A 22,892-nucleotide genomic window follows, 5' to 3' on the forward strand; every position below is an offset into this window, starting at 1 on the left:
CAAACCCATTTGCCTTGGACTTAGCCACAACATGTTTTGTAAACATTTTTCCAAGTTTCTGGTAGACCATGGCAACTGGAGGCTTGATGTCCCTGAAATACAGACATGTGAGTAATTTTAATCAATATTTAATAACTTGAAATGTTTCCTGACAAAATAATTCAGCAGCTCATTACTGAAAATGCATTTCTGAATTCCAGCAGCAGCACTGCAGAGAAGCATTTATCACACACAACTCATTGTTTAGGAGTGTGAAACATGCTTGTTCCTATTCGGTATTTGGCCGAAATGTAATAACAGCAAACCACAAGGTTTCTGAAGTACATTTACAGTACTGCAAAAAGCCCCTGTGAATTAGGGGTGGGGTGGTGACATCACATTTAATCAGCAGCCCAGAAATTTTTCAGGTGATTATTGTAACCAATAAACTACAGCAATAAACACAACAAAGCCATCAGTGCAAACAAACAGTACATGCGACCTGCAGAGATCAAAGTGGTTATTTTGAGGAAGCTTTACTTGGGAGACCTCGCCTGCGCCTCATCTTATCGCCAAGTAAATAAAATGGTTTGGAGCTACAAAAAGATCATATTGGATATTTTTGACTGTCTCCGACTCTGAAAAGTGTTTCATTTCCTGCACTTTATAAACACTTTATGAATAGGAGAGTAGATTAGAGGTTAGGGAGAGCTCACTTTGTATTTCACATCAGAGAGAAAGCAGGAAGAAAACAAGGCTTCTGCATTTTTAGTTTGAGGTAATGATTTCAGAAAAGGTAAAAATATACATACATTTGCAGTGTGTTTTACATAATTGATGTGTGCATCTTTCTTTATGTGAAGTACAATGAATATTGTAAAAGCTCAACAATGATGCGGTGACAAGGGTGTTAGAAATGAGGAGAGCAGCTCGTTTATTCAGGGGCTAGAAGAGGGAAGCCTGGGCTGAGCTTGTTGACTAGGCGGTGGGGTGGATGGGCACACAGGCAAAGTGATTAGCATCCATCACTGTCTGTTCCTCTCAGACAGCGAGAGGGCTGTGACAGATGAAGGAGGCACAATCAGGGGTGAAACAGCAAAGCATGGCAGAAGAAAGAAGGCTGGGGGGAAAGAGGATGAGCCGGGCCCGCTGAATGACAAAGTTGGGACATCAGCTTTTAAAGGTCAAGATAAGGATAGAAAAAAAAGCGTGCTTTGTGAAGATGACAGGGGTCTGAATACCTGTTGTTCGTGTGTGGGGAAAGCTAGACAAGGTGCATTAGTAAAACCTGAAAATTGTTCGCTGCAGGTAGAATTTTAATTTACACATTACTGTCAGTGAGGACAAACATCAGCCTGCAGGGTATTCCCACATCTTAACACAGGCTGCTATAATGCATCTTAAATTGACAGCACGACAGCATGGTCAGCAGTCATCAAAAAAATATGCCAATGCAAATGTAGGGTATTTGCACTTAAAGCAGGACTGCCTGCAGAGCATGACCATTCCCTCATATTTTGTTTTCCCCCAAGAAGTGACACTCCTTTGGTCACACTGGTGTGACTAAAGACCCTCGGCTAAGTGTATGAAATTTTGTGACTTCTAATTTTCCTCATGAGAAAGGTAGTTTCGGAGCAGTTTGGGGTTTAATGACAGTCCATTACAAAAAGAAAAAAACTGTAACAGCTCTATTATTTAGTGTTGATGCCTTTTGATTCTCTTTAGCAGACTAGTTAACCAGTGTATAATCAAACATGATCAAATCATCCTCTGGCTGCTATTCTTTAACTAAAGTTTATTTTTTCAACACATTCACAGAGATAAACCTCTGTCATCAGAATATTTCTTTCTTCACCATCTGCCATAAAGTGTATTTACTCTCATTCCAATGTGTCCAATCCAAAGTGTGTGGAGTTGCTTTACTGGGAATGTCATGCTCCCAAATGACAGTTAGTTTTCACCTCAAGCCAAGAATAAAATGACATTACATGGTTTCCACACATTCATTTATTTGTGGCAGCCCACCACTGTTAAAACATTTGCAATTACATATTGATTTTTTGATTTTGGAGCTGGAGTGTTGTTGGAATATATAACCTGTTTGGTTATTCATTGTACCACACTTTTGGAGTGCAGAGCGTACACTGTGCACAGACAGAGCAGCAGAGCACCACTTCAAGTGAAGCTTAAACTGTTCATTTTTCTGGGTCTAAAAGTTTGCAAAAGTTTTCAGCTGCTCCTCTAATCCATCGATCTGATCCGATCAGCTCTGACTAGACTGACAGATCAATTATCTACCCCATGACTTAAACACCACACACTGCCGCTGAGGAAAAAAAGGAGCTCATTAAGAGTTCCTCCTGCACAGCAGTCAGAACCAGAAAGTATGCAATGCAATATGAACTTCATCAGTTGGTCACACCAGCCCATGATTTGGTAATGTCCTTTTTTACTTGATAGCTTTAATAGCAGAAAACAAAAAAAAAGAAATGTGCACTTCTTTAGCTTTGATGCAGCCCCTCTGCCTGCACTCAGCACTCTGTAGCATCACTCAATGTTGCGCCCACAGCACTATCTGACTGGTTACATGTCACAAGTAATAGCCTCATCAACACTGAGGGCTGCTGTGCCACAGAAGGGCAGAGATGTTGCAAACTGAAACTATATCACAGTCCTCCAAAGTTGCAAAATAACCCAGGTTTTTTCGCAGGTAACATTCTCACAATAAAATAGAACTTACTCTATGTAAGATCAGCTGTATGAGTTCAAGAACTATAAGGAGAAGAAAAGAAATTGCAATAGTGCCTGGATGTTGCATGAGATGTAACCAGGTTATCATAGATTAAAAAAACGCAGTGCAGTTATGATACCTTTTATACACCAGATATATGTAATGAGTAGAGACTGCACTGGCATGAATTTGATCAAGTAAAATTTTGCATTTTGTCTGCAGCCTAAAGCCCTGAGGCATATGCTAGAAAATTAACTAGTTGATTGTTCAGCTAAATCTTGTCAAAAGGCAAATGGGTTTACAACAAAGGCAGGGTGAAAAAGAAAGGTGATTGGATTTTGCAGAAACACAGACACAACATTTGTTCATGCACAACAGCTATTCTACCAAATCACTGATTCAATATTAATATGTTATATCTCTCGAAGTGTTATCCAAACTGGTGTTGAACTTTTAACCAACCAACTACCTCCTCAACTGCCCCAACTTAACTTTTTAAAGCTCTCTGGCCGTTCCTGAAACCTACAATGCTGAATATAGTTAATGAATTACTTATGTTCTGCCACTGTCCACACTAGCTTCAAGGCTGCTGTGGTTAAACATCTTCAAGAAAACACACCTTCACCCAGAGTGAATAATTATTCAAAAATAATTGAAATTGTTGTGTCTCAGCAACCTTCAGGTGCAGGAATTTAATAGCAATCTGAACCTTTTCAATCTGCATTCAGAGCCTGTCAATCCAGCGAAACTGCACTTACTGAAGTGGTTAACGATTTCTGCTTACTATGGATTCAGATTCCACCTCGGTGCTTCGATTACTGGATTTCAGTGCGGCTTTTGACACCATAGATCACTGTGTGCTCCTGGAGCGACGAGAAAATCAATCGGGCTTCTCTGGCCTGGCTTTCGCATGGTTTAGCGTTACTTAACAGAAAGAACAGCGTACACCACATCAGAGTTTTAAATCTATCTGTAAATGTGTAATCCTGAATGTCTGTAGTGTAATTTTACTATCTTGTTCAACGTTTTCCTTATCTGTATTGAGGGTCTAAGGAGATATAGATAGAAAATATTGGCTGCTGTACAGATACTGAAACCCTGTGAGGCAAGTTTAGGATTTCTGATATTTTATATAAATAAAATTGACTTGACTATCCATCCAAGCTCACATCAAGTCTCTGAGGAGCCGCCCTCCAGGTCTGTATCTCTGTGCCTGCACAAAGAGGTAACCAAGACTGCTGTTAGAGCTGCAATTACACACTGGATTTCCTCACTGGCCTCATTTCTGGCCATACTGCCAAACAAGCTTTCCAAGCAAACACCAAACAAGCTGGTGAGCTGGACAGAGCAAAGAAACAACTGACAAAAGCCTCAAAACATTCTCAGAATTTTTTAAATTTTGACAAGATATGTTTGAATCTGTGTGCCTTGTGACGTACCGACATAGAACACGGGTTAGGTTATGCATTATGGTAAAAAGTAGACTCTAACTATATATAGCCATATTAACTGGGCTCCATGGCTGAAACTAAATGAGGGGGTTCTTGACTCAGACCTGATTTTGGCATTGTGCGTAATGACACCAATTACGTCCAATCAAAATGTTTTCAATATTTATGGTTTTTCTTTGATTTGTATTAAATTATGCGTATGAATGGATTTTCGTGATTGGTGAGTTAATTGCCACTAATGAGGTAATGGGAGGTCATGCAGATTTAGTTTGTCACAGAGACTATACTGAGTTTTTGTTACCCATTTTCATCCATGTTGGCTACTGCTCCAATGTCAAAACCTTACCTGATCATTCCAAAAATTTAGAGAGAGATTGATTAAAGACCTGGCAGAACTCCCAACTGACAGTATCCTCATACCAAATCAACCCCAACTTGTTATGATATTAGAAAACTGTTCAAGTTATTCCTGGAAAGGTAGGGGATTACTACCAAAAGTAATAATTAGAAAAGGTCGAAGTAACACCCTGAATAACACTCACTTCTGAATTCTGAACTACAGTACCTTACCTTCTGCAGCTACAGGGGTTAATATTATAGAGAAACTGTGTCTTGGCTGTCTGATGCCTCATACCTCTCTAATAAACTGTAGCTTTTCACCAGAACTTGTGACCTCAATGGTAAGGTTAACCAGCATTATTGCATACTTTCTGAAAAATTCCATTGAAAGACCACAACCAGCAACGTATAATGGCTCAATTATGCTTCCTTTACATATGAAAATAGGTACAACCATTTCAAGTTATAAATGTCCCTGTCCTCATACTTCCATGCATCCTTTATATACAGAATAGTAATTTCCAAGGAAATAACTATATAAATTTGTAGTCATTACAAGGAAAATGTGTATTCCCCATAAAAATACAGCTGCATCCATATAAATATGTGTTAATTATTTATTTAATTGGAATAGGTTTACAAGAAGTAGGCCTATAAAACATGTTAATGGGAGCAAATTTTTTTTTAAAAAATGGTTGGATGTTGTAAGTATCTCAATTATATTTTGGCTCTTGAATCACAGATTTCATCCAAAATACCCAAATAGATAGTTGTTTTTTATTTTTCTTCTAGTAATTATTTTTTACCAAAAAAAGTACGACTGACAGACTGAGAAATTGTGCAAAAGTCTGACATTGTAAGAAAGTCTTTGCTTTTGTGTGATGTCATCACAGTTTCTGTGAAGGAACCACAATAATGTCGGAAAGTGACTTACCTCAGACAGCCAAGTAAATGCCAAAGTGATAAAGAAGGTTTATGTTGTAGTCAACTTCAAGCACAGACAACAGAACAACACTGAAATCCTGACTGTGTTTTGCACAGGGAGGCCGCATTGTAATGAGCCTAAATAAATCTAATTAGTTTTAATGTGAATGATCTTTATGGAGGAAGCTTCCAGGCTGATAGTGTGGAAGAATATAAATAATGTGCTTGAGAAGGATAAGTATTTACTCCAGACTGCAGCCTTGGCAAAACATCTACAACACATAAATAGCCATTCAGGCCTGCGAGGATGAGATATGCAGTATACTCCGAGAGAGAGAACAGAGAAATCAGCCTCCCAACTAAAGTGCTAAACAATATCAATAAAACACACATAACTCCTGCCAATTCATTACCAGAAGGAGGATAATGCAGTCATGTTGTCTCGAGCAGACAAAAAAACACCAGCTGCAAAGCACTGAGGCCTGCCCCTTGAAATTAATGGGACTCATCAAGGAATAAAAGAGCCATAAAAAGCGGTCTGTTTTCGCCCACGACGACTGACTTCTTGAATTAACTAGGGACGCTTTGGACAGACGTATGCCAATGATTTCTTTGGAGGTGTTGGATCAAGAAGACATGCGCTATAAAGCCTCAGCCAAATTGGAACACCAATGCAGTCAGTGTAAGTCTGTCTCCCTGTCTGATTTGCTCAGAGCCATCAGCTCTAAACGCTGTTTGTCAGCTCCGTAAATGCTCAACATGATCTGCGATGGCACGATGAAAGGCAGATATCTGATGCCATCCTCTGCGCGGTGCTTTTCAGTAATGTGACTATAACAAGGGATGCAATGCAACACATGGAGAGGCCTGTTGTGCCAAATTGCAACATAGTTGCGATGCCCAGGCCGTATGCCCATCTGCTCCTCCATAAAACAGAAATGTCACAGTGTAATGTGCCTGTCACCTACAGTCAGTTCACCGTGCCAGCATCTGCTTTTGCATTATATTTTGATATGTAAATCAGGTCCAATGTTGAAAAATTGCAGAACATGTTCACATATTTTGATGTACATCACTTACATCATCCAGGGAGCAGATGTATAAACAATATGTAGGCACAAAAAACATGCGCACACAATATGCAAAACATAAACTGGGATCTATAAATGAGGAAATAAGGCTTGTGAATGTTGCCCAGTTCCATAATGACTGAGATTTGAGAAACAAAATCATGCATACGTGCAGCTAAATCTGACAAAAACAATGTGTATGCATATTTCTGTCTGACTTTTATGCCCCGAGAGTTAAAAGTTGGTCATGAACCTCAGACACTAAAGTTACCGTTATGGTTCTATAGACACTTAAAAAAGTACTTCACTGCTGGAAAGATGGTCTTTTCATTAGACTTTGCAGTAGAATGACGTAGGAACTTCAGAAATTGGTGCTACATGACCAGAGATTTCAAAGAAAAATGACACACTGCACAATAGGTAGAAAAAATACAACTGCGAGTCGTTTTTTTTTCTTTGCTAGTCAGTGTGCTGTGCAGTATACTACTGGGGACTAATTTGCTGTGGAGTGAGCACTCTCAACTTTCACGATACTCTTTGGTTCAGGCTGCAGCGGATGTGATGTAGCAGCACAGAGGAAGGCAGGCTTTGCACTATCAGGCTCTAAGATAACACTATCTTCTCTTTTCTGCTTAGAACTGGTCAATTTACAGCTCATAGCAACTGAATACGATACATTCTCTAGCTTTTGTTTGATATCTGGTGATGGCAAAAACTGTTGCACATCTCTTATCCAATGTTAGCGCAGCTAGCTTGTTTACTATATTGAGCGAATACTGCTGTCATATTAAACCTTCAACTGAGTCTGTTAAAACTTTAGAATATTCGTATTGAACATCCAAATCTGATTCTACCAACATAAGGCTGGATTGGGCACAGCCCTATGAGTTTTACAATTTGACCTCAGTTATTTTAGCCTCGGTTTTTACAAGGAAACATTATAGCCCCCACTTCCTGTTCACCAATTCTCATATTATAGCCAAACAGTGCACTAAAATATGTTTCTGAAGACATTTTAGGTGAGGAATAGACAAGACAAAATTGTCTTGTTTTAGAGTTTGGTCTGAGTATGAGAGAGAGAAAATACACACACACACACACACACACACACACACACACACACAAACACACACAAACAAACCTGTGAATACGGGATGTTACACTTGCTTTTTTCCGCTTTAAGCAAGTTTGCTAAGAAGTATGTAGACAAGAAAAATCATCTTTACATCTGACTATACGTCTTGTGGTTGTCTTTGTCCAGCCCCTTAGTTTAAATTGGTTTAAATTACTCACTTGGCAGTGTAATTTGTTACAGCCAGTAGCAGGTGTTTCCACTGAATGTATAAGCACTGAAGTGAAGGAGTAAAGTTAGGCTTCCTTCTTTGAGTGGATAGCTTATTCTGCACTACAGTGAGAGTACTGTAAGGCATGAGTCAGATAAGCTGCCACAGGGTCGTGATCAGGCGCTGAGCTGTAGGAATACAAATGTACCCCTAAGCCAACAATATGCATCACCCTGTGGAAGCAGACTTTTGCAATCTTTTTGACCACCAATAGGCAGAACAGGGGAGCTTAACAAATTAAAGGTCATCTCCTTTAATGTCAAGGAGTTTGCTGTCAGTATAGGAATGAAGGTGTGTCAAATGATGCACAAATGATGCACAACCGCAATCGCAAACCAATTTAGCATTCAGTCCACATGTGCTGAAAGTTACCGTCACTATCAAATTTTGATAGCTACGAGCCCTAATTGTGAGAGGCCATGTTTCTCATCCCATTACCTTATCTCTTACAAAGGCAGAAGCCACATTCATCAGGAAATTACATCGCATGGAGACTTTCATTAATCAAAATGTATAACCTTATCCATGCCTAAAGTATGCCAAGCAGTCCTCATTGACATTCGGCTGTGACCCATCCCTTCAATGACACAAAAACATGCACAAGTCGGAGGTTCTTTTTGCTAAATGTAAACACTTCATTGCATTAACAAAGGCGATCATCCGTTAAAATAACTGTCAAATGACACTATAAGAATAAAGCAAATATACAGCTGAAAGTCTGCAAATCTGTGACTAATTTCAGTTTTTCAGGGCATTCTAGCTGCAGGCACTGAATCCAGACAATAAGGGTGGGAAGGTAGGCAGAGAGAGACAGAACCAGCACCCAGCATGCAGTGCCGCACACAGAGCCAAAGATGTAGACCACATTAAATCAAATCAGCCGCTGTGATTTGCCTCAAATCAGAGGAGGTCTAGAGTCACGGTGTGAAAGCAATAATGTAATGAGGCTGATGGGAGCTTTCTTCTCATCAGCTCTCTCGCTCATTTTCCTCTGTTATTGCCCTCCCTTGTCTCAGTTGTGATTTACTTACAAGATCAATCTGACCCATCTTGGAGACAGTGAAAGACATTTCTTCCAAATGTCAATGGGCAACAGATGGCTATGAATACCAACACACCTTTTGCATTTGCTCACCTTTTCTACTCGGCCTTAGCAGCTAATGTTTAAAGATCTCTAGTAAGAGGTTAATGAAACTGACTCCAGTACTTTAAAAGAGCTGTACATGACTCAAACATTGCTGCAAAATACTGTCAACTAGGCTTGGGCAGTATCAAAGTATAACAGTATACCAAGGTAATTTAGAAATCCTGAAGGTATGTTTTTCAATAACGTCATAAATACAAGTGCTCCTCTTTCTATTAAACTCATTGTATGTAGCACACAGCAGGCACCACAGGGGCTCAGTTTTCCCCGTACACTTACACCAACATATTCCGTATACCCAAGTGAAATTTCTGAAAAGTATGAAAAATAAGATACTGCCCAAGCCCATTTTCAAATGACATGTTCAAAATACTCCTTTTAATATACTACATTAGGAGCTAAGGAGTTTAGGGCTGAAATGATGAGTCAACTTGCCGCAAGTGATGTTGCAGCATGCTGTGTTGAGCTGAACTTTTGCAAGACGCCCTGTTTTTATATATTCCTGTCGTTCGCTTTGAAAGCCCAAAAGTAGACGAGAAACGGCTGATTCAAAAAGTTGAAGTGAGGTGTCTTTAAAATACTTCCTCATTTCACAACAAATACCTAAGTAAGGTGGCAGCTGGCTCGAGGGAGATAACTAAGCAGCTGAAGTTTCTAGTAAACGGCCATAGCAGCACTGTTGGCTATAGTGTATATAATTTACAGTAAAAATCATAATATAAAAAATGTTTTCTGTTTTAAAGGTACAAAAATAGGTAGATAGCAAGAATTCGCCCATCTTTTAAGTAGTTCCCCTCCAGTATGATCTCAAGCATAGAGCTGATAAGTTTGCAATTGTTTACATCATATAACAGAAGTGATTTTTTTAAAAATATATGTTATTTTTGGAGCTTTTTGCATTTATTTGAGAGGACAGTTTAAGTTTTAAAGGGGGAGAGAGAGGGGATGACATGCAGCAAAGGGCCGACGGTGGAATCAAGCCTGCAACCATTGCGGAAAGGGCGTAGCCTCTGTACATGGGGCACCCGCTCTACCAACTGAGCTATTAGGGGCCCTGGAAGAGCATATTTGATGGATTCAGTGTGGGAAGTAAAGCTCACTTGTTTTTAGGACACCGTATCAAGCCTACATGGGGTAATTATTTTTGCCACACATAATGGCCTCAGACATTTAAATATGTCGGACCAAAACAGATATTCCTGGTCAGAAATCAATAATTACTGGATAATGGAAAACCTGAGCACAAAAGTGCTGACTTTAAAGCTGCTTTTGTGCCTGAATGAGAAACAGCGAGAGAGGGACAGAAAAGGTGGAAGGTGGACAACTGCAATATTCCTTAACACAGGAAGTAAGTTTTTAATAACTTACTTGGAGTGCTGCTTGGTCACTTATTGACCGGCCTGCCCAAAGCCCCTAAACCCACAGTTCAACCAGCAGGACCCATGGGTCAACCCACACATCACAACAACAAACATTCTTTAGTTTTGCAGCATTTCTCTTTTTTATAATATTTGTAACTTCTTATTTTGGGGTTTTGGATTGTTGAAAAAGAAGCAACTTTACAAAATTGTAATCCATTGTCACAGTCATTCTAAATATAGTGAATTATTGGGTACATACCAATAACAGAGCCTGATAGGCACCACATTTTTGAGGCTAATATGACTGTTTATATATAGGTGTCAAAAAACAGATTTATAGAGGTTTGCGTTTTGTTTTTTTTTTCGGTTGAACAAAAATAATATGCAAAGAATGATATATCTGCGATGAGCTATATCAGCCTGATTTATTGGCTAAGCTCTTAACAACATTAGCACATTTGGTACCAGTAAAAGGAATACTGCACATGGGAGTGCTTTACAAACCCAAGATGAAAACTGAAGGCAATATCGCTGCTGTTCTACCTTGGTGAGTTTAATTCTTTCTGACGTTGTGTATCATGTATGTTTCACCTTGTAAATGGAGGGTGACAAGACTAAACCCAAGCCGACCTGTATTGGCTTTAGATGTTGTGTCGAGTTTTTGTTGCGAGGCTTCAGCATGATGATGTTTACCAGCATTTTCCCTCCACCCATAGGGAACAACAAACTCTATGGAAAGTGATTTCTTGTGTGACTGGGCACAGTTCATTAATATTATTACAGTACAATCCCACGGGTTTGGCAACAAGCCACACTTACACAGAGGCCTTGTCCAAACATCTTACAAATGAAATGGCTTAGAATGTTTGTGAAGACCAACATCTTACTTAAAAAATATTAGTACTGCAGGGTTGTATGCAGTGTGTTGAAAAACATAAATAGATTACTGTTCAAGCTTATAGTAATATAACTGTGCAACAGTCTTTGATTAGGAGATGACTTTGACATTTCAAAAGCTAAATGTGTGTCATTACCAACTCTGTTAAAGCAATGAACAGAAATGTGTCCCTTTACATTACGCACAGAGAGAATATTCTTTATAAACCATATCTGGAGGCTTGGACACTTGATCAGTGGCAAAACACATCTGCACTGACTGACCTATTGTTTCCCATGGCACAGCAAGTTCTGCCGCCTACCTTTGTGTAAGCACTACCCTTGACAATTCAGTTTGCCGACCAGTGTATTTCAACTTTGACCATATTTACAGCTGACCTTTCAAAGCACCGCCAATGAGACTGAAGCTTTATATTGCACATACAGGCTCTGTGAATAGGGCAGTTCCCTCATCCTGTGTGTTTGTGGGTAAGATTTATCAGATGATAACACTGAAAACACATCATAACCTGTGCATGACATGACAGGCTGTCAAACTGCAAAGACTGAAGCAGTAAATGCTGATCCTCTATACACACACCTTAAGGCACAACTACAGGAAGTATTTTACAGAAAAGCCATTTCCATTCTGGGCTGTAATGTGGCATCCAAGGAGCAAGGCCAATAATATGGTTCATTTATCACGCTGAAAGTTTTCATTAGGGCCAGCACCTTGTTGCATTCACTTATTGGGCAGATTTATTTACCCTTGACTCATTCGGCCTTTTAAGGGAGCAGGTCCAAATGCAGTTAACACTGTGTTCAGACAGGAAAATGTCCATAATACAGGCTTGTTAAATTTTGCCTTTCTTTGCCCACTTTTCTGTTAGTGAACATGATTGTATTACATCAACCTCTACAAAACTATCCAGTCATCAGGCAGCGCTGTGATTCCAGATCAGTACAAGTTTTTAAAAAACTACAATGTAACTTTGGTAGAGAAAAGCAGAATGACTGTCTTAACAAGAGACAGCGAGTAAACGCAGCTGGTGTATTGATACTATGGGTATCGAAACTGTTTCAAATAATCAGAATTGGTATGTATTGATAAAGCAATGTTTTTAACAACACTAACTGTATTATTCGATTTACTGAAATAGAATTGGAACTACTGTCCAGTAGTATTTCATACTTTTTTTTTCAACCATCACTATCTTTTTGTGGGTCCTTTAAAATGATATATGCTGAAGAAAGTAGCAAGAAAGTGTTTTTTCAGCTCGTGCCTTGAACTTCAGCTAGATTACATTTTTTTCTTGCCTTGTGCATCTTAATATTCTTCCAGAATGACACATCGTATGAAAAAAAAAGGGAGATCCATTAGCGCTACAAAAGAGCCTCTATTTAACGGAACAATACCAGTCTCCTCCAAGAAAGAGCAGGACAAAAGAAACACGACACCAGTATGAAAAACAGGCAGTAGAATGCACACCCAGGGCTCCCTTGGCTGTCTCTTTGGCAAAAGCCAGTGATTAATTGAGATGTATAATAAATGGTGAAAGGATTAATTCAATCACTGAGATGTCGAGAACGAAGGCTGTGACATTTGTAAGAGTCAACACCTTGGCCCAGCAAGACAAAAAAATGTCAATTATCTCAGTCACTGGTGTGGTTTTGGCCTCCAAGAAGGATTTTGTTTTGACAAATACATGATGAGGATAAGAAAATTGAGCCAGTAATAAGCAGCCGTGTAATCTCCCAGCTCGCATTCGATTCCAGAGGTAACAGCGGCAATAGTCATAGTGGATGAAAAGCTGTTTGATGTTTCCGGCCGAGGATGAGGCTTTCTAGCAATCTGACAACAAACAGCTCTAGGTGGAAAGATGAACTTGTAATAGAGTTTGTTGGTGACAGTGAGGAATGGGGAGCATGGGCTGATAGTAATGATGTTATCCGTCACTGTGTGATCTTACGCTGATAGATGGAGCATCTGCTGAACCTTCTGAAGGCAGGCAGTGAGTGGTAAACATGAGTGCTGTCAACATTACAGAAGGAAAACGCAAATGTTCTTAATGAACTACTGAGATGTAGTCATTTCACAGATGTCATTTCTCAGATGTTATCAGTCAATAGAAGTGTAATCACAATCACCATATTCTGTATGATCAAAGTGTCTTTCTGATGTACTGACAGACAAGAGGCCCCCATAGCTGACTACACCCAAACATTTACATTAAGCACATGTCAAAAAGCAGCTTTATTCTTCGATGATGCAAACTTCTGCGTCAACACTTGATAATGTGTTGTTCACCTTGCATACCAAATATCCTGCAAATTTATAACGTAGACACACATACAAGTAATCTTACTTGTACTAAGTACTTTTTAATATTAGCTGGGCCTAGGGCTGTGCGATATGATGAAATGCACTGCCTGATGATAAACACATCTATCATTTCATAATTTGCCATATTTTTTTTTTTTATTTACATCATCTGATAACGCTTTGTGTCTGTCCCATAGACTGTATGTAAAGATGGACAACATGACAGTTCCCCCAAAGTGGAACTTTTCAGTCTGGATTGCCCCCTGGTGTCTGGCTGTAGTATAGGTCATAAAGCCCACTCCCCCATGTTAGTGAATGGGACATAGGCCAAACTAAACACTCAAAGTACACACCAACTACATTTTTCCCCAAACAAGGTAGTTCTCATCGCCTGATGTTTGTTCGACTAATAGTTTTCATGATAAGTTGTGCTCACATTCAGTGGCATTGCTCGAAATTGGTCCGACAGGTGTTTTGGGGGGAACTCCCCCACCATGGATACTGGGCAGACTCCAGCCCCTATTGACCTCACCAGCTCAAGATGATCCATATCTAGAATTGTTTATCTTCATTTAAGCACAGCGTCTTCCCTATTTAAGAAGTCTATGGTCCATCCATGTGGCCTTGGGGGCGTCTCCACAATGCACGGCACCATAACAAACAAACATGGAGGAGCTGATGAGTGATACTGAGCATGAGGATTCAGCACAAGAAATTTACACCAGTGTTTTGTTTTCCATCTCTCTCCTATGGCTCTCTGCCTCTAGACATACACACAAAAAGCAGGGCTTCTGCAGACCTCCAGACCGTAACTATGTATTCGCATTTTGCAACCATGGAGCACCACTATGACTTGCAGATACTGTTAATACATGAACCAGAGAGCTGTTAGTTTGTGTCCATCCAGAGTGGAGGAATCCTCATGCCACAGTTACAGTGTAACTTTCTGCTAACGCAAACATCCAACTGTTGACTGGACACTTCAAGTCCTCAGCCAAAACATCAACACTTCCAGCCAGAGCCAGTCTGGGTCCGTCAAAATTAAAGCTCCATGGGTTCTGCTTTGATTAATTTAATCAAAATAATACTCTATTTAACTTTATTAAGATAGTACTTTATTTAACTTTATACTCTACTTCATTGACATTATGACAGCATTTTATTCAACTTTATTATAACAGTAGTTTAAGTAACTTTATTTTATGGCAGTAGCTACTTTATTTGTAACTGTGTTTCTTTTTTTTAATTTAACAGTTTACAAAAGTTTAGAGGAGATTTGAAAATATATATATAATGTATCACAATACAGCCTAAAGATATTGAGATATTATTTTAAAGCCATATTGCCGAGCCCCAGCAAAGCCTCTTCTAAGCTGCAACCTTCAGAGCTTAAAAAAGATAAAGCCAATGTGGAAGTGCCAAAAACTGCAGCTCGTCTAATGGTCACTCAAGGCTTTCAATCACCGTAAAACCCTATGTTCCAAAAGCCCAACTTTACTGCAGAAATAAAGATGTTTTCAGGCTATATTTATTATAAAATTTGTTTATAAAATATCAAAAATTGTGCAAGTGGTGACTCTTCCTTTCGGTAAAAAAAAAAAAAAAAAAAGTAGGCTGACTAAGCTTCAGGGAAAATAAGCAGAGGGACTAAACAGCAAAGGCCACATGTTCAATGAGTGAGACTCAACTTTAAAACGTCATCTTGCACATACACTGATAGCGAGACATGTCAGGATATGTGTGATTTAGCTCAGCAGGTGATTGATTGCACTCACCACCTCCAATAACATTTCCTGGCAGCAGTCCTGCTACAGGTAACTTAAAGTCAGTGTCTGTCCACGTGTGAGCCGGTGCTCAGTGCGATGCATCTAACCCTCTGAACCTGTTTCATGTTCAGCCCACACCCCTTCTTTTTAGAGTCAGAATTTGATCAAATTTAAATGCACAGATGTCATTCACCTACTACCAGAATCACACATTTCTTTCTTATTCGTATGCAGTACTCACTCTGATGTTCACCAAGTATAAAGTCCTTAAACTTGCTAAAAAAAATCCAATTAGAATCTGAATCATAAGTGATCCTGCTGATTGTAAGATTATGATTACATTGTTTCAATACAGAGAAGTATCAGCATGACTTTCCGAGATGCTGTGTGACCAAAATTTAAAGTTATAGCAACAAAAAAAAGGAAAATCTAAGTATTTACACAATCTAAAGCATATTTATTTCACAAGAACAAGCCAAAAGTAGGAATGACGAAAAAGAAAATTAGCTTTATGTGTATGTAATTTTTTACAGCAAAGGTATTAAACTAAAATTCAAAGTGGTCCAGTCACTAAAATGTCCTCCCGGCAAAGGTCAGAACCTCTTAATCTCAGAACTGTGTCCATAGACAACCCCTATGTCAAATACAAATAAAATCAACAACATGCATTTTCATCTTGAGGTGACCTATTGCTCAGGGCTGATTCTACCCATTCTCCATTGTTGTTTACCTGGATCTAAGGACACTGACCATGATATCCTCTTAGACCATTTTGAATTCTGGCTGGGTATCAATGGAACTAATCAGCAATGGTTTACATCCTACCTAAAAGATAGCAGTTTCTGTGTAGGTACTGCTGATACCACATCAGCTGCAACAGGTGTTCACCGTGGGGTGCCCCAAGGCTCAGTGCTGGGCCCAGTTCTCTTTTCAATTTACATATTCCCTCTTGGCGACCTCACAGTATCACCTCCTATTTTTATGCAGAGAATACTCATACTTATCTATTCTGTGACCCTGCATCAACTGCCAGGGCAGTGTCAACCAGCTAAACTGCCATAATGACATCCACAAGTAGATGTCTCAAGATTTTCTGAAGCTAAAAGCTGTTACAACAGATACATTGATGATAGGTCAAGATGTGAACACCACAGTATCAAACACTCTTGACTAACTGTCCAATTCAGTAACTCAGCATTGCAGAACTCTTCATGCCATTTTTTAAAATCAAAACCACAGCTTAGACAAACATGCCAAATCAATGGTTCAATCTTTCTTTCATCATTTTAAAAATATTTTAAGGATCAGACCTTTTTTTCTTAAATCCAGAGCTCATTATCCACATCTTTATAACTAGTTGATTAGACTACTGTAACTCCTTGCTCTCTGGCATCAATAAAAAAGAAATCCCTCTCCTTTCTCTAGCTCATCCAAAACTTTGGACCACATTTAACCAATAATGGCCTCCTCACACTGGCTACCTGTTGCACTTAGAACTGATTGTAAGATATCACTGATGACTGACAATACCCTGAGAGGCATGGTGTTATATATCAGATCTCTCATTGCCCTGTGTCCCTTTCCACACCCCAAGATCCTGAGTTTCCAGTCTGAGCTCCTAGACTTTGGAATGACCTGAAGTGATCAGAGCTGCAAACTCTGCCTCATCTTTGAATCACTTTTAAAAACCTACTTTTTAGAGAATTTGCTATTTCATCTGTGTTTCATAACATTTCATTGTGCTTTAATCTCTTTTATTCATGTTTTAAAGGCCTTTCGTTTTAATTGAAAACATAATGCAACTGTGCTTTGAAAAGGTCTTATTTAAATTAGGTTTTTTGTTACTGCTGTAATAACAATAACAAGAGGAAGAAGAATTATTATCATCATCATCATTACTATTATTATTATTATTCAATTTGTGGTAGATGTACTTTATTTGAGTATTTCCATTTTCTGCTGTTTAATACTACAACTTTACTGCATTTTGGAAGCCAATATATTTACTTCACTACATTAAAGGGCTGCATCATTTGTAATTTTTTTCATATTCAAAGCTTTTATTGGGGTTTTTGAATGAAGCTTTGGATGTCAGTCATTATCAGCTCATCGCAATAAAAGAAAATTTAATATCCTTGAACAAAATCCTCAATTTGAATAAAGTGATTCATCAGAATCTGCCATTCATCTTTTCTAATAAACTTTCTTTAATGAATGTAAGGTATGGTACAGGAAAGCAACCACTTTTTTGACAGCAGTGAAAATGTTGTGTTTGAAAGGCTTAACAGTAACACGTACGGATAGAAGCAGAATATCTTGTTAGATAAAACTTGTCAGATAATACCATGTCATGAATTTTAGAAAGAATTACATATACTTTTGTTTTTCAATAAATTTTTACTTTTGAACTTAACAAAAGATTTATTGGAAAATACTAAAAGACGAAAATTATTAGTGTTATCTAATATATACGCAGGGTTCCTTCACATTTTAATGGACAAAATTTTTTATTTCCTCATATCTGGTGTTTTTTAAACATCAGATAAAATTTTATTCAAACATAATTTCAGCTCGTGGGCATAGCCTTTATGAAGACAGAGAATGCAGCGAGAAAATGGAGAAACAAAACACTGTCACACATTGACGCATATTAAAGCCACATTAAGTTGTCAGCTCGAGAAAATAAATTTTCTGAACGTTTTTCTAGAAATTCCTTGACTCTTCCGTGCTTGGAAAATGTGATTTTGAAATTCCATGACTAAACAGGTTTTCCATGAACGTGGGAACCTTGCGTATCCTTGCATATCTTTTGTTATTTTGTTATTTTTTGCTATGTTTAGAAATACTACGTCAACACAGAATAAATAGACATGCAAGAAAAAAAGCTGTGTAGCATTGAATGTTGATTTTAAATTCAACTGTAAATGTAAAGAGCAAAGCTTTAAAGTTTATACGGTAAAGCCCCACAATATTTAATACTAGGTACTTTGCAGATTCAGATTAGTAATAAAAAATATTAGGGAAATAGGAAAATCAGTCCCAGAAAGTCTGTAGTCATAAAGAATTAGGGTAAATATCTTCATGCTGTCATCTCTCTAACAACTCTCTTACTCTTGTTCCAACGCCCCAAACAGTCAATTTGACTGGCTCAATTGAGTGAAGCTCCCCTGACACTGACACTCTCTTTCAATTTATATACACACTTTTTACCATGTGTTGAAAACCTGTGGATATGAGGCAAAACAAAAGAAGAAAATAAAATAAAATGTATCCAAAAAAGGAAAATTCAAATTGTGTGTACTATAAAATAACTCCAAAAATACATCTGCATCTGCTACGTCTGCTAATGATGTCACTGACAACTGAAAAAAAAATGACATGCTAGTTAAAGTGTGTGGTTACAATGCAAAAAAGTCAAATAAAAGAAGAAGAAAAAAAGCAGAGTGCTCAAAGGGTTAAAAGTTACCCGACACCTGAGGGGCATGAGATGTATCTTGAAATATGTCATTTATCACTTACATGTACATCTGCAATTTCCTTTCAAAGTTTTGTGTCCGATGAGACCTAAATCAGTATTGTTTGTGTTTATCATTTCTGAAAAAAGACTTAATTTCAGGCCTTTTGCAGGGAGCTTTTCACAGCTTCTTTCCAGCTTTGCAACACTGCCAGTAATTCCTAATTTAGGATTACATGCACCATTCAGCTCTACAATAAATGACGAGGTGCATTATATTTAAAATACATGAGGATTTATTGCGTTTGGAGGAAGACTTGTTTACAAAAGACCATCACACTGCTGGTACATTCGTACTGCACTCGTGCTGTGGTTAATGTGCCTTGGGCACGAAACTCCAGCACAGTAAAACACAAGGTGGCAGCCGAGGCTGCTCCAGCTGAGTAAGACTTTGTCATTTAAATTACATGACCTTTATTTAACTCTGCTTGGAATCAGATCTCCATGCCCACCTTGCTCCTCTCCTGGCAATCCACTCAAAACATGAAAAACTGCTGTCCTGAATTGCAGTTTGTACAGAAGCCTCAAGGCTAACACATACTGATTCTCCCAGCATACAATGTGAGCCACTTGGGAAGCAGCTATTCAATTACCGCCACTGGTGACTGCAAAAAACAGCTCACGAGCATGTTTACTGAATGTTACACCATCAACCTGCAAAAAGGCGCACAGATTTGTGAAACAATGGTTACTGCTGACTTCAACAAGTCTCCCAACAAACCTCGATTTCACAACCACAGAAAAACGGTGACTCCTCAGCTGTGAAATGAGAACTGTGGAACAGGAACCAGAACAAGTGAGATGCTTATCCATCATCAAAGTAATGGCTGTATCCATTACTTTAGTTATTAATATCACTCAATGGCAGGCAATTTACAAAGCTATTGTCATGTTGAATCCCTGCTGGAAACAACCATGTAGGCTGAAAATCTGACAAGTGGAGATGAAAGGTAAATGTCATTTAATAGATGCTCATTTTGGAGTGTCACTCCTCTCAGTGTGAATCTGCTATCTAAAAATAACAATGCTCTCTGCATCCCAAGCCCACATATGCATACCCCTTATGGAGGATGTACACTCACAGCAAATAGGAGCAAAACTCTCAGGAGATAGTTTATTCATCTGTGTCCTAGAATAGATGTGTTTGAGGTGCAGCAACTTAACCTGAGTGTGTTTTTTCGCCTTTTTCTGCAGGCAGTGTTAGACAGTTCTTAATGTGTTCCAGTACACCTCCATCATTAACGACACAAAACGTCGCCCTAAATAAAAGAAAAACACGCCAGTTTTGGCCACAAAAGACGAGCTGTTAATATTGGCGTCAAAATGTGGAGTTATTCGCCGTGCTAGTACTTAAAAGTGACAACTACGCGGAAAGATTTTCGACCAGGACAAACTCGTCGTTAGCTCAGAGAGAGTCCACCTTGCACGGACTTGCGCAACAAAGTTTCCCGTTAGGTAAGGACTGTTAAAACGGAAACACATTTGCAGCCTACAGCGACTACGAGAACATGAGCTAACAAGTCCACAACAACAACTTCGACTTTTGATGGCTGACAACATATCGAAACGGTGAACGAGTTCGCAAACACGAAAGCTTGATCCCGGCAGTCGGGAAACTCGAGCTAACTCCAAACAGCAGTGGCGGAGTGTCAGCTCACACAGACAGACAGAGAGGGGAAACAGGACACTTACAGTGGAGAGACAAGAAGTCCGAACACGAGAAAAAAAAAAGCCCACGGTCCTCGGTGCTCCACAGCCAGAGAGCTCCACATCCAGCAGCCTCGGTCCCTCTCCTCCTCCTCCTCCTCCTCAGCTCCTCTACAGCTGCTGGATAAGTTTGCTGACGTCAACAAGCACTCAGTCTCAGCCGGCACAGCTCTTTGGTCGCAACTTGAATAATACATGGAAAAGGAGGGGAAAGACGCGACCGGAAAGAATCGGGGAGGCAGGCACCACAAAAGAGGCTCCCCTTTCACGACAATGGCTATATTCACTTGAGGGAAAAAAAGAAAAATCAAAATCTGTTCTTTTGCTGTGAAAACATGAATAAAGTGGATATGATCTCTAAATGCGAAATGATATTTTGAAACACATCAAATAGATTTCAGTGGGCTGCTACTGGCCTTGATAAAGAAAGATATGATGCTTCTAAAGAGCACATGATATCTGCTTCAGAATCTGATGACAAGGCGCATATCTGTTCCCCAGTTATGGTGTTTAATAATGGCAAGAAAGGTGTTTTTTATTTGTTTTGTTTTTTTCTTGTTTCTTTTTTCTTGTTGTTGTTGTTGTTTTTTTTTTCAGAGCATTATGATGCCACAGTAGAGTTGACTTTTGACCTTTCCAAAACTAAATGCCATAAGTTCAGCATTTTATCCAGTTAGCCATTTGCGTGAAATATCATAATTTGCTGATAACTTCTTTTGGTCAAAAATATGTTTTGAGGTCACAGTGGCCTTGACCTTTGACCACCATATTCTAGTTCATTTATACCTGAGTTCAAATGGACATTTGTGACAAATTTACAGAGAAGCCTTTAAGGTGTTCTTGAGATATCACGTTCACAAAAACAAGACATATGCAAGGTCAAAGTGACCTTGACCTTTGACCACCATATTTTACCAAGTTTATACCTGAGTTCAAGTGGATGTTTGTGCCAAATCTGAGGAAATTCCCTGAAGGTTTCTTAAAATGTTTCATTCATGGGAATAACATTGACACAATGTCACAGTGACCTTGACCCTTGACAAACAAATTCTGATCAGTGTACTTTTGAGTCCAAGTCGACGTTTGAGCCAAATTTGCAGAAATTCCCTTAGAGTGTTCTTGAAATATCAAGAACAAGAACAAGAACAAAAGGGATGAAAGGTCAAAGTGACTTTGACCTTTGACCACCAAAATCTTAAATGTTCATTGTTTAGTCCAAGTGGATGTTTGTGCCAAATCTGAAGAAATTCCCTCCAGATGTTCCTGAAATTGTGTTCACAAGAATCAGATGAACAGATGTACAGACAGATTGACAGACTAACAGAAAAACATAACAGTTGTTATATGTGCAGAAGCATAAAAATGAAAATCTCCCTCACCAAAAGCGAAGACAGTGGAACAAACAACCAGCAACGCCATGCAGCTAAACTAAATTAATCTGAATTAAACAGCAAATCTAAAATTTGTAAGACTTATCACATCAAGTGAATTTAATTCAATGACTAGGCTAGTTTTAGAGTGTGAAGTTACATCACGCCATGTGGAGCAGTGGCTGTACCTTGTTAAGTGCTCTGTCATCTTCTACCTATGTAGGCTATACAAAGTCCAGAAATGCTGGTTTTCTAAATCCGGTTAATGTGAATGGAAATAGGTATTGCCTCACAGCCAAATGACAGGTTGTAAAAAGAAACTAGTTGTTTTAACTTATGAAAGTTGGTGTTTGGGGTGCCTGAAAATTTTAAGTTGACTGATCTGAAAAGACAAATTAAGGTAATTTTGAAATGATTCAGTTTGACTTCTCAATTCAGTCAACTAAAAACATTGAGGGAGCCCATCAATCAATAAATAATACATTTAAAAATGTTTGGGGTTTTTTGGGTGTTTCTAAAATGTATGGAAATGTTAGGGAGCCCATAGTACTGTACCTAATTTTCCCAAGCTTGATACAGTTAAGCTAAATCCAACCATATAATCTAGGACGTCAAGTATAAGATCACCTTTAGCCATTTAAATAGTGAGAGCTAAAGCCCACTGCAGTGTGACAGAAAGATTATTATGATGAGTGGAGATGAAAGGAATAATTGTTGTGTCAGAATCAATGACTGTGTTGAAAGAATTCTGCAACATTTCAGATATTTTGGTCCAGTACTCAAGTCAGTGGGGACATGATCCAAGCATGTGTATCTTGGGGGTTGTGGTGGGGGTGGAGGGGTTCTCGCATCTAATACAAGCATCATCATAATTAGGGAAACATTTTTGCTGATCTTTCACTGGTGTTATGCATTTCATTGCATTAAATTAAACCATTGCTCAATGACAGAAGAGAGCACTAAGTGGAGCATATGTTCCCATTTCTTATTTCCC

At 38.8% G+C, this 22,892-nt stretch overlaps 1 protein-coding gene across 4 annotated transcripts in view; it reads right to left on the reverse strand.

Annotated features, from left to right (window-relative positions):
- The window catches only part of gulp1a (GULP PTB domain containing engulfment adaptor 1a), a 113,761-nt gene extending 93,051 nt beyond the window's left edge, over positions 1-20,710 (reverse strand). For 3 of the 4 annotated variants that reach the window (XM_042494466.1, XM_042494464.1, XM_042494465.1), the window contains exon 1: positions 20,514-20,703. The gene's annotated coding sequence lies outside the window, so the exon portion shown is untranslated. Of the gene's footprint in view, positions 1-20,513 lie in introns of all 4 variants that reach the window. The other variant, XM_042494467.1, reaches the window with a different exon arrangement.
- Between the last annotated feature and the right edge of the window lie 2,182 nt (positions 20,711-22,892).

Source organism: Plectropomus leopardus, chromosome 10, assembly GCF_008729295.1.
Source record: "Plectropomus leopardus isolate mb chromosome 10, YSFRI_Pleo_2.0, whole genome shotgun sequence".
NCBI classification, from domain to species: Eukaryota; Metazoa; Chordata; class Actinopteri; order Perciformes; family Serranidae; genus Plectropomus; species Plectropomus leopardus.